Genomic DNA, 11,709 nt, shown 5'->3' with positions numbered 1-11,709 from the left:
GCCAAGGCAATGAGACTTCCCGGCCGTCTGCCACTCCTTCCTCTGCCAGAATCCTCCGGAGGGCCGTTCTTCCAAATCACTGTTAATGGAGGTCGTCAGGACGTCAATACCACCCCCAATTTGAGTCATGACCGTCCATTTACCCGCCTAAAACACCCATTTCCAGGCAGTGCCCCCTTACCCCTTCCCTCGCTTCCCCTTTCCCCCTGTCTAATCCCGCCCTCAGTCTCTTGCCTTCCTGCCCTAATCCATCCTCTCTTGCCCTCGTCCTCCCTTTCCCATATCCCTTTGTCTTGCCCTCCCTCACCCTCCCATTCTTATAGGGTCGTGGAGGTGAATGAGCGGAAGATAAAGCGGTGGTGGTGGAGGTGGTAGTGATGGTAGTGGTGGTGGTGGTGGTGGGGGTAGAAATGGTGATGGTTTTGGTGGTAGTGGCGGTGGTGGTGGTGATTGTGGTAATGGTAGCTGTTGTCGTAATAGTAATGGTTGTAGTGGTAGAGGTTGTAGAAGTAGTAGCAGAAGCAGTAGTAGTAGTAGTAGTAGTAGTAATAGGAGGAGGAGTTAGGTATTATTATTATTATTATTATTATTATTATTATTATTATTATTATTATTATCATTACTATTATTGTCATTACTATTATTATTTTTTATTATTATTATTATTTGTAGTAGTAGTAGTGGTAGTAGTAATAGGAATGGTAATAGTGGTGTTGGTAGTAGTAGTTGTAGTAGTAGTAATAGTTATGGAAGTGGTAATATTTATGTTTTCTGAGGCAATAAATCTCCATGCCACCAGACCCACCCAGAGACAGACCAGTCCTTACCTGTGTGTTCATTAGTGTGTATATGTATCCATCTATCTATCTCTACCTTTCCAAAAAATATTTCCGCTCCCTTCATAATTATTCTCACTGTGATATTAGAAAGCAGAGAAAGAAATCTAAAGGAAAAAAAAAAAACATAACCATCAAATGTATATGTCCATTACCAAAGAGAGAGAGAGAGAGAGAGAGAGAGAGAGAGAGAGTTGGAATCGTTACACGCCGCACAACTCCTATAATTGCACATCAAAGGTATGGTGAAGCAATTCGGGCAAAGTGAGGCTACGTGAAGGTCTGGGAGGAGGAGGAGGAGGAAGAGGAGAGGGAGGAAGTGAGGTAGTAGAAGAAGGAGGAGAAGAAGAAGAAATAGAAGAAGAAGAAAAAGAAGAAGAAGAAGAAGTAGTGAGGGTAGTGATGGCATAGTAGAAGCAGAAGTAGTAGTAGTAGTAGTAGTAGTAGTAGTAGTAGTAGTAGTAGTAGTAGTAGTAGTAGTAGTAGCAGTAGTAGTAGTAGTAGTAGTAGCAGTAGTAGCAGTGGCAGTAGGAGAGCATGACAATTAAAGCAATAAAGTCCAGGTTACTAATAAGGGGCAGAAATTGAAGGGGTCCAGTATAAATAACAACAGATAATGCTACACAGAGAAAACAATAATTACACCAACAATTACATAAAGAAGAGAAAACCGAAGGCATCAAAAAGTACTCAGACATTATCATTACCAACTTTCACTATCTTACTAGTTTATTAAACATTTCTTCACCCAAGTACACATATTTGACATGGCTTTCGTAGAGTTGTGGGGAGTATATCCAGGGGCAGTTTTTATGACCCTGGTGCTAGTATGACCCTTCCTCTGTACCATGGACCTAAGAAACATATTTGACAAGGCTTTCGCAGGAGTTTTGGGGATTTCCAGGGGTAGTTTTATGACCCTGGTAGTAGAGTGACTCTTCTTCTGTACCATGAACCTAAAATACTACCCATTAGACCCGACTGATTTCCTTTTTGGTCTTCAGAAATACCTGATGTGAGAGCCGAAAGCGTCCAGCAATACCGACCTTATATTCCAAGTAATTCTGCTTCTGCGTATTCAGTGTAAAATTATTATGAAAAATGCGTATAATTATCTTCTTTGGGTCTAATTAAGTTAACAAAGCCATAATGAGGAGGCGAACAGAGCCCACATGGTGTTAATGCGGGCAGAGAGAGAGAGAGAGAGAATTGCGTGTGTGTGTGTGTGTGTGTGTGTGTGTGTGTTAACTAGCCACTTTAGGGGAGCAAACGAGGACAGGGAGAGTGTTGGTGGCCATTTGTGTTGTGTATTCAGGAAACACAAGATTCCTGACACGCCGGCAACACAACAGACTTTCACCTCATGACCTAATCTGAATTAACACAAAAAAATAACCTGTTGATAACTCTTAATGATAACATTCATTCACACGTTATTTTTCAGCTCAGGTCAATGTTTTCTGGTCTAGCTGTCTATTCAAGAGCAAATACTATCATAATTAATATTAGTAGATATTGCATTGACAACTTACAACTACTTTTTCCCTTAATGATAATGCTACTGATTAAACTCATTCACTGGTTCTAAAAGCAGCTTCGTAATGCATTAATTCTTCAGTGGAGGCGTAAAAGTTATTAAAATGATAAAAGTATAATATTGTATAATTTTCAACTCAAATGAAACTTGATACAACATTCCTTTCTCTTAGTAGCTTCTCGGCTATTAAAACAAACACATTAATTTTCATTCCAGGTGTTTTGTAATTTGTATTCTAAGTTGTATTTGTGATTTATGACAATTGTTATTCCTCATCCCTGAAATACAGCTTAGTACATTCTTTACCTCATCCCTGAAATACATTTTAGTCCAGTCTTTCATTGCAGGTTATTTACAGGTTCTAAAAATAGCTCCCTGATGACAGCCGTTCCTGGAAAGGGAGGGAAAGGGGGCGAGGGGAGGAGGAGGAGGCGGCGGAATTAGCAGGATAACTGTAATGAGTATGTGGGAGGAATATTAGTGAGGTAAATCAGAGGTGATTGCAGAGGCCACAGCACTCAGGTAGCCAAGACAGGACCTCACGACCCTCATTCTCTGACCCCTCGTTAGTCTCGCCCACGCCTTCCTCATTACCTCCTCTTCCCTTCCCTTCCCCTCAATGGCCTGCCCCTCAACCTGTCCCTCACCTGGCTGCTGCTTTCCTCCACAACCTTTCCTACTGACAACTCAATTTAACTTCTCAAACTCGTTGTTGTAATATTTTTTAGCCCCTAATAGCCTAAAAACTTCATAGTTTTTTTTCTGTATCGTTAAATCTTCATAATTTTCTTTCTATTTCGTTAAAACTTCATCATTTGATTTCTATTCCGTTAAAATTTCATTTCTATATCGTTAAAACTTCCATAATTTCCTTTCTATTTTGTTAAAACTTTATCATTTCTTTACCATTTCGTTTCGTCACAATCTCAGCATTAACATTTTCCTGCAACCTCTCCTCTATCCCTTTAGTACTTTATCTTCTCGTGCTCTTCGTCTCTTAAACTTCCCTCCCTCTCCCTCTGTCAATTTCTTTAGCTGTTCCAAACTCTCTCCGTCTCTTTCTCTCACACTTCCCTCTTTCAAGCTGCTCTTTCACTCGATGTAACCTCTCCCATACTTTCTATTCCCTCCTCTCTTCCAGTACTTCTAAACCTTCTCTTTCTCTCCCCCTCTTCCTAGCTCTTCTCTCTACAGCAATTCGCTTCATATCCTCTCCCTTCCTTCCTTTTCGCTCCTCTCTTACAGTACTTCTCCCAAACCCTCTCTCTCTCCCCCTTTCCCTTGCTCTTCTCTTTACAGCAATTCACTTCATGGCCTCTCCTTTCCTTCCTTTTCCCTTCTCTTGTCCAGTACTTCTCCCAAATCTACTCTTGTGCCACATACACCCATTTTCCTAACACTCAGCACTTCCTTCTTTTCCCTTCCTCTCACTTCGCAACCTCCTGCATCACCTCACCTCACTCCAGCCTGTCCTTAAGAAGACATTTTCCTTTCTTTCACCTCCATCCCAAAAGCCCTCCTGCCTTCCTTCCTTCTTTCCTCTCACTTTTCATTCTTTAACGCACCATTCCATCCTTCATACCTTCTTCTGACCTTTCCACTTACTGCCAGAACACTATGGCTTCCTATAACTATCCTATCTTACCTTACCCCCCCATCTGTAAAGTGTCTTACATACCTGGCTTTACATACACCTTACAGCACTTTCCCATACCTATAGTCTCTCGCATACACCTGGCTTCACACCTATTGCGGGCTACTATACCTGTCCACACATACAGAGTTGCCCCCTACCTTACCTTACCGCCCTCAGTGAAGTGTCATCCCATACCTAACATAACATACCACACAGCACTTTCCCATACCTATAGTGTCTCGCATACACCTGTCTTCACACCTACTGAGAGCTACCATACCATACCTGCCTCAATGCCTACCCAGATATACGCACCTGCAACACCAGCCTTCATCACTGAAATGGTGCCACAAAAACCAGGGCTCTCGCAATATAATAACACAAGGGATTACCCCCCCCCCTCCCCCTCGCCCTCTCCGCTTGCCTCACTTCCTCCATTGTCCCTGCCCCAGCCTTCCTCCCCTTCCTCTTTTTTAACCTTCCTCTTGCTTCGCTTCCTCCTTCATCTCTGCCTATTCCTACCTACCCCTACTTTCCTCTCACTTTCCTTCCCATATCTTCCCCTTCTTTCCTCATCTCTACCTACCCCTGCCTTTCCCTACCTCTTCCTCACTTTCCCTTCCCTATCTTCCCTTTCCTTTACTCATCCATCTGTCCCTTCTCATCCTCTTCCCCCTCCTTGACTACACATTTCCATAACTGTTTTTTGAGTTTCCCTGTATCCTGATTATTGATTTTTCTTACAACAGAGGTCTGGAACTGTGGATGCAGAACCCAAGTAGCCTCCCTCCCCATGCTGCCGCCGTCACTCGCCGATATTCCAATTCGGTAAGTAATGATTTGTTATAATTAATCTTTCTTAAATGTATGAATGGTACCATTGCTTCGAAATTTAAAGTTATAAGTGTTTGAGGTCTTTACTTATAAGCTTGGCGATGTTTCTTTGTGTGTGACCAGAGACATACTGCAGAAACGTAACCTGTTTATAATAACATTGGGCGGAAAGAAATGAAAAAAAAAAAAATGGAATTGGGTAGACATGTGTAGGAGAGGAAGAGAGAGGGAGGGAAAGAGGTGTAAGGGGTTAAAGGGCATGAACTGACGTAGGTTGTGATGCTGAGAAATTAATGGGTTCACATAGTAATCATAACAAGAACACCATTTACCAGGCATATGTCTCCGGTCTGCCTCCCTTACCGTAAAAGAAAACAGCCAAAGACCAATGTAAAAATATACCTAAAGGGGAGCAGGACAAAAAAAGAAGGAACCGTGTGGAGAACAGAAAAGAAATTATTCAGGAGACAGCCTTGTGGGGGTCGAGGGAGGCTGGGGGCGGAGGCTCAGGGGGGGAGGCGGGGAGGAACGGTGAAGGTGCAAGCAGGTTTGTTGTTCCACCTAGAGGGAGCGAAGTGTTGGTCTGGTGTGTGGGTGGATGGAGGCTGGCGGAGGAAACAGTAACACTACGTACGTACAAGAACAAAGGATGGGAGGGAAAGGAAACAAGAACTAAAGCTGGGAGGAGGCGAGGAGGAGCGGTAAAGGTGCAAGTAGGTTGTTTGTTCCATCTGGAGGCGAGTAAAGTGTTGGTCTATGGTGTAGGTGGCTGGAGGCTGGCAGAGGGAACAATGGCATTACTTACATACAAGAACAAAGGATAGGAGAGAGGGAAGGGGTGGAAAAGTTGATTTTTTTAGAGAGAGAGAAAAGTAAAGGTCTCTAGTGTGGTGGCTGGAGGCTAGCTAAATGAATAGTAACTGATGGGTACCTACAATAATAAGGAGGAGGAGAGAGGAGGGGGTGGTCACTTTGAATGTAGAATATTTCATTTTTCCATCCAAACATATTCTCATCTATTCCTCCACCCTCCTCCCCTTACCTCACCTATCCCTACCTACCCATTCCTCTACCCTTCCTACGCCCTCATCCACCCTACCCATACCACTCCACTAACCTACCTATCCTTCCACCAACCTAACCTTTCCTCACGTATCCTTACCTATCCCTCTACCAACCTACCCTATCCCCAGGTATCCCTTCCTATCCCTCCACCCACTTCCCCTTTCCCCACCTATTCATACCCATTCCTCTGCCCTTCCTACGCCCTCATCCACCCTACCCATACCACTAACCTAACTATCCCTCCACCTACCTCCCAATCCCACCTATTCCTACCTATCATATACCCAACCTCCCCTTTCTTCGCCTATCCCTACCTACCTTTCCCATGACCTCACCTGCCCTACCCACGCTACCAGCCCCCGCTCTACCCACGCCCACTCACCTAATTCAGCAGGACTCATCCCTGCTGATGAACTGCCTGAGCTGATTATACATAATTTTCATCACTTTGCAGGAGTTATGCGTAATTCGCTTTAGGACGCAATTTTTCGCCAACGTCTAAATAATCGCGTTTCACATATATATCCTCGTGCTATCCCCGTCAAGCTCGCCCTAGAAAAAAAGGAAAAATAACACAGAAAGAGAAATAAGGGAGTCACGTGTAAGCTTATAAGTAGCTGTGGAATATCAAAAAGACAAATACGGAATAAAGAAATATGCTGGGCCAGATATAAACTTACGAATTGAAGGAAAAAAAAACACGAAAGGAAATTATAGGAAAAGAAGTAAACGCAGTGTCAGGTTTAGAATAATGAGTAGTTTTAAAAATAGAGAAAATGAGAAAAAAAGTTCAGCAGTTGCTAAAACAGAAAAAAATTATAAAAAATAAAATAAAACAAGAATGAGAAAAAAAAGGTAAAAGTGTGGAGTCAGTTTACGAGTAGTTGGTGCCGGTAATTGTGAGTTCCCAGGTAAGAGCCAGGTAAGGAAGTCGAGGCAGCGAGTGTGGGAAAATGATGCAGCTTGAAGGCGCACTGCGTCCTCCCACGTGGCTCAGGCTAATTTGGGTGAAAATGAGCTAAATTGTCTACTTCTGTTTTTCATTCATTTTTTTAGTATTTTAAGTACAGAATGGTAATGAGTGCGTGTGCGTGCGTATGTGTACGTGTACGTGTGTGTGTGTGTGTGTGTGTGTGTGTGTGTGTGTGTGTGTGTGTGTGTGTGTGTAGGTGTTGACCAAAGCATTCTACCTTTTGAATATTCATTGATACTTTAGATAAACGCTCGTTGAAACACACACACACACACACACACACACACACACACACACACACACACACACACACACATACGCACGCACGCACGCACGCACGCACGCACGCACGCGCACACACACGCGCACACACACGCGCACGCACACACACACACACCAAGTCATTAAACGCACCACACAAAACAAGGAAGAAAAATCATAAAACCGATTACAGTTTCCCGGTCATTAATCTGCAATCGGTCAATAAAAAAAAGTGAACAAAAATCATCCGACCACTGACTGACTCTCGCCACCACCACCACACCAGGCCGGGCGGCACGCGAGCCCTATATTGGGGGTTTCCCGAACACAAAGACAAACAGATCAAATTATCGATCATTAGTTCAGACTCACCGGAATGAAAAAAAAAATCCTTATGCAATCGGTCGCAGTAGTAGTATAGGACCTGTGTGTGTGTGTGTGTGTGTGTGTGTGTGTGTCTAAGAATGAGAGAAAGGAAGTTAAAGATAATGACAAAGAGAAAATAATGTAACGGAGACGAGGAAGCGCAAGAGGAAGAGAAGGAATGTGAGTGGCAGGAGGAGGAGGAGGAGGAGGAGGAGGACGAGGATAATGAGGAAGAGAAAATGGTGTAGACTCTGTAGAGGTAAAGGGAGAATTGTGTTGTGGAAATGTAGTCTCTCTCTCTCTCTCTCTCCCAAGGGGTAACCAACCTGTGTACCTTTTATTTTATTCCTCGAGACAAAAATATAAAAAGGACAAGACTGCGGAAGACGGGTCTGTACGGCAGCCCTAAAACTCGACCCTCTTTCTTTTCTCTCCATAGTCCTCCTCCTCCTCCTCCTCCTCCTACTGGCAGTGTCTCTGCCCACTAGCATCCAACACCCTTACATATGAAAAGATGTTCAGATTTATTTTTACCTTTATGTTTACTTAACTCTTTTACTTAACTTTTTTACTTCACTTTTTTATTTTTACTTTGCATAATGTTCCCCGCATATACCGTTGCGTTTACATAACCTTTACTTTACTGTACTAAGATGAAGACAAAGAGTAAATAAACAAGGAGACAAAAATAAAAATGGTATATAAATGGCCTTTCTTTCTGGCCTAACGAATTGTTTTATTCCTTATTTATTTATTTTTTTTATTCCACAGCTCCTTATAAGCTCATGCGTGACTCCCTTACTTCTACGTCTGTGCCTTTTCTTCTAGGGCGGGAGCGTTAGGAATACGACGAGGATATATATGTGAAACGCGATTATTTAGACGTTGACGAAAAATTGCGTCCTAAAGCGAATTACACATAACTTCTGCAAATTGATGAAAATTGTGTATAATCAGCCCAGGCAGTTCATCAGCAGGGATGAGTCCTGCTGAATTAGGTGAGGGGGACGGGGCTGAGGGGAGGGAATGGGAAGGGTGGGGAGGGATAGGTAGGGATAGATGGGAAATGGGAGATAGGTGGCATAGGAAGGGTAGATAGGGATAGATGGGGGAAAAGGTGTATGGGGGGATAGATAGGGAAAAAGGAGGTGGGTGGAGGGGTAGGTGGGTAATTGGTGTGGGTGGGGCAGGTGATGGCATAGGAAGGGTATAGGAATAGGTAGGGATAGGTGGGGAAACGGGAGGTGGGTGGAGGGATGGGTAGTAATAGGTCTGGAATGAAGGGTAGCGTATGAGATTAAGGGGGAGGTCGTTTAATAAGGGCAGCTTTGGTAGGACAGGTGAGGGGACAGAAAAAGATAGAGGGATGGGTAGAAATAAGTTGGGAAAGGGGAGGTGGGTGGAGGGATAGGTAGGTTAGCGGTGTGGGTTGGGAAGATGAGGACATAGGAAAGATAGAGGCTTGTGTGTAGGTATGTAATGGAATGGAATGGATTTTTTTCGCCTCCACACTCACCGCAACCGCACCACACACAAGGCAAACACTTTACCCTCATCTGTATGGAAAAGAGAAGCAGCTACATTCAACTTCAACACCCCTTCCTTATCCCTTGTATCTTGTTCTTGAAGGTACGTAATGTTATTGTTCCTTCTGCTAGCCTCCAGCCACTACATCCAAGAACTTTAATATTTCTAAATAAAATTAAAAAAAGAAAATACGGTCGACTTCACCCCCTCCCGCTCCCTCCCATCCTTTGTCCTTGTGGATATGTAATGTTGCTCCCTCTCCCAGCCTCTATCCACCCACACACCAGACCAACACTTTACTCCCTCTAGGTGGAACAACAAACCCACTTGCACCTTCACCGTTCCTCCCCGCCTCCCCCCTGAGCCTCCTCCCCCCAGCCTGCCCTCGCCACCCCCACAAGGCTGTCTCCTGAATAATTTCTTTTCTGTTCTCCACACGGTTCTCTCTTTTTGTCCTGCTCCCCTTTAGGCATATTTTTACACTGGTCTTTGTCTATTTTTTTTAAAGGTTAGGGAGGCGGACCAGAAACACATCCCATAGTAAATGATATTCTTATAAGTGTGGAGTATGCATCTCATGTGTGGGGGGGGCTCCACTCACACAGCTCTTCTGGACAGAGTGGAGGCTAAGGCTCTTCGTCTCATCAGCTCTCCTCCTCATACTGATAGTCTTCTACCTCTTAAATTCCGCCGCAATGTTGCCTCTCTTTCTATCTTCTATCGATATTTCCACGCTGACTGCTCTTCTGAACTTGCTAACTGCATGCCTCCCCCCCTCCCGCGGCCCCGCTGCACTCGACTTTCTACTCATGCTCATCCCTAAACTGTCCAAACCCCTTATGCAAGAGTTAACCAGCATCTTCACTCTTTCATCCCTCAAGCTGGTAAACTCTGGAACAATCTTCCTTCATCTGTATTTCCTCCTGCCTATGATTTGAACTCTTTCAAGAGGAGGGTATCAGGACACCTCTCCTCCCGTATTTGATCTTCCTTTCGGCCACCTCTTTTGTTTCTTTTTTAGGAGCAGCGAGTAGCGGGCTTTTTTTTTATTATTGTTTTCTTTTTTTGTGTGCCCTTGAGCTGCCTCCTTTGTTGTAAAAAAAAAAAAATTAGTAAATGAAGCCAAAAACAGATTGCCATCATTAATCACTATTATTCGACAACTTAATGAGATGAAGCTGTCTATATTACTCTTTTTCTTCCATTTGAGTCCAGGAAACACTATATCATCTTAGAAGTACTGTTATACATTTCTTTCTAGTTAAATGTTGCCAACCTGTACTTTTTCATACCTTACAACCCTCGTTATTTTTCTTACTTCTTCTTTTCCTTTCTTCTTTCTTCCTTTTACTTCTTCTTTCTCACTTTCTTTCCTAACCCATACTTTTTCATACCATAAGACCATCGATTTTTCCCTATTTCTACATTACCTCAACTCTAAATATATTCCTCCAGTGATCCCTTTACTTTCCCAGCATCACGGCCTACGTCAGTTCATGCCCTTTAACCCCTTACACATCAGTCCCTCCCTCGCTCTCTCCTTCCTAACCTCCTCCCACTTCCCCGTACACCTAACCCATTACTCTCCCAGCATCACAACCTATGGCAGTTTTTCCCTATATTCCCATACCTTTTCCCTCCCTCTTTCCCTCTCCCTCTCTCTTCCCTTCATTCCGCCTTCCTTCTTCAATGATATATGTGCAACCTATGTAAATCCTTCCCTCTAACCCTTTACTTCTCTCCCTCCCTCCCTCCCTTTTCTTCCCTCCTTACCTGCCTCTCTTCCACCTCCCTTCCTCCTCCTCCACCCCTCTTCCAGCGCCTCCCCTATACTCGCAAAAACTAATCCCGTCACCGACGCTGCCACTATATTGGACTTTTGGCGTCCCACTCGGAATATATACGAAGACATCAAAGAAAAATCAATAATCAGGGTACAGGGAGACTCGATAATCTGTTATGGAAATGTGTAGTCAAGGAGGGAGAAGAGGAGGAGGAAGAGAGGGAGCGAAAGATGGAGGAGTGGAGGAAAGGAAGGATATGGAGGGAGGGAAAGGCAGATGGCAGACGGAGGAAGTAATGGAGGAGGAGGAGGAGGCTGGGGCAGAAAAGGAGGGGGAAGGGACAAGAGATTAAATTCTGCTGTCTAGAATCTGTGAACACGAGAATATTGAAGTTTTATAAAAATAGAATTTCCATACGACTTGAATGTATGAATATATACATTTTGTGAAACAGAAGAAATTAAATGGTCGTCCTGTAGCGAAAGTAGAAAATTGAATCTCTCGTGAAATAGAGAGCAAAACATCAAAATATATATACCTAAATCCTGGCTTAATATTGAGGCATAAAGTAATTGTATATTTTCTTTCCTTCGGTCCATTTCGTTCAATATATTTCGTTACGGTGTGCAAAATCCTCGAATATTTTTTCATTAATTCCAACAAAAGCTTCTCCATCAAGAGTATTGCAATCCACAACCCCCAAAATGAAAATGCACGAAATATGTTCACAGAATCGGGGAAGGAAAAAAAATACATGAAAACTCCAAATGAAAAAAGGAATGCAAGGAAAGCATTACAAGATTTAAGGAAACCTGCCGAAAGTGATTCAGTAATAATAAAATTGAGCTGTAAAAAAAAAAAATTGTGATTACCAGGGGAAAAATATGAAA

This window comes from Eriocheir sinensis, chromosome 33 (assembly GCF_024679095.1).
Source record: "Eriocheir sinensis breed Jianghai 21 chromosome 33, ASM2467909v1, whole genome shotgun sequence".
Lineage (NCBI taxonomy): Eukaryota > Metazoa > Arthropoda > Malacostraca > Decapoda > Varunidae > Eriocheir > Eriocheir sinensis.
Note: the sequence above shows the minus strand (reverse complement) of the source record.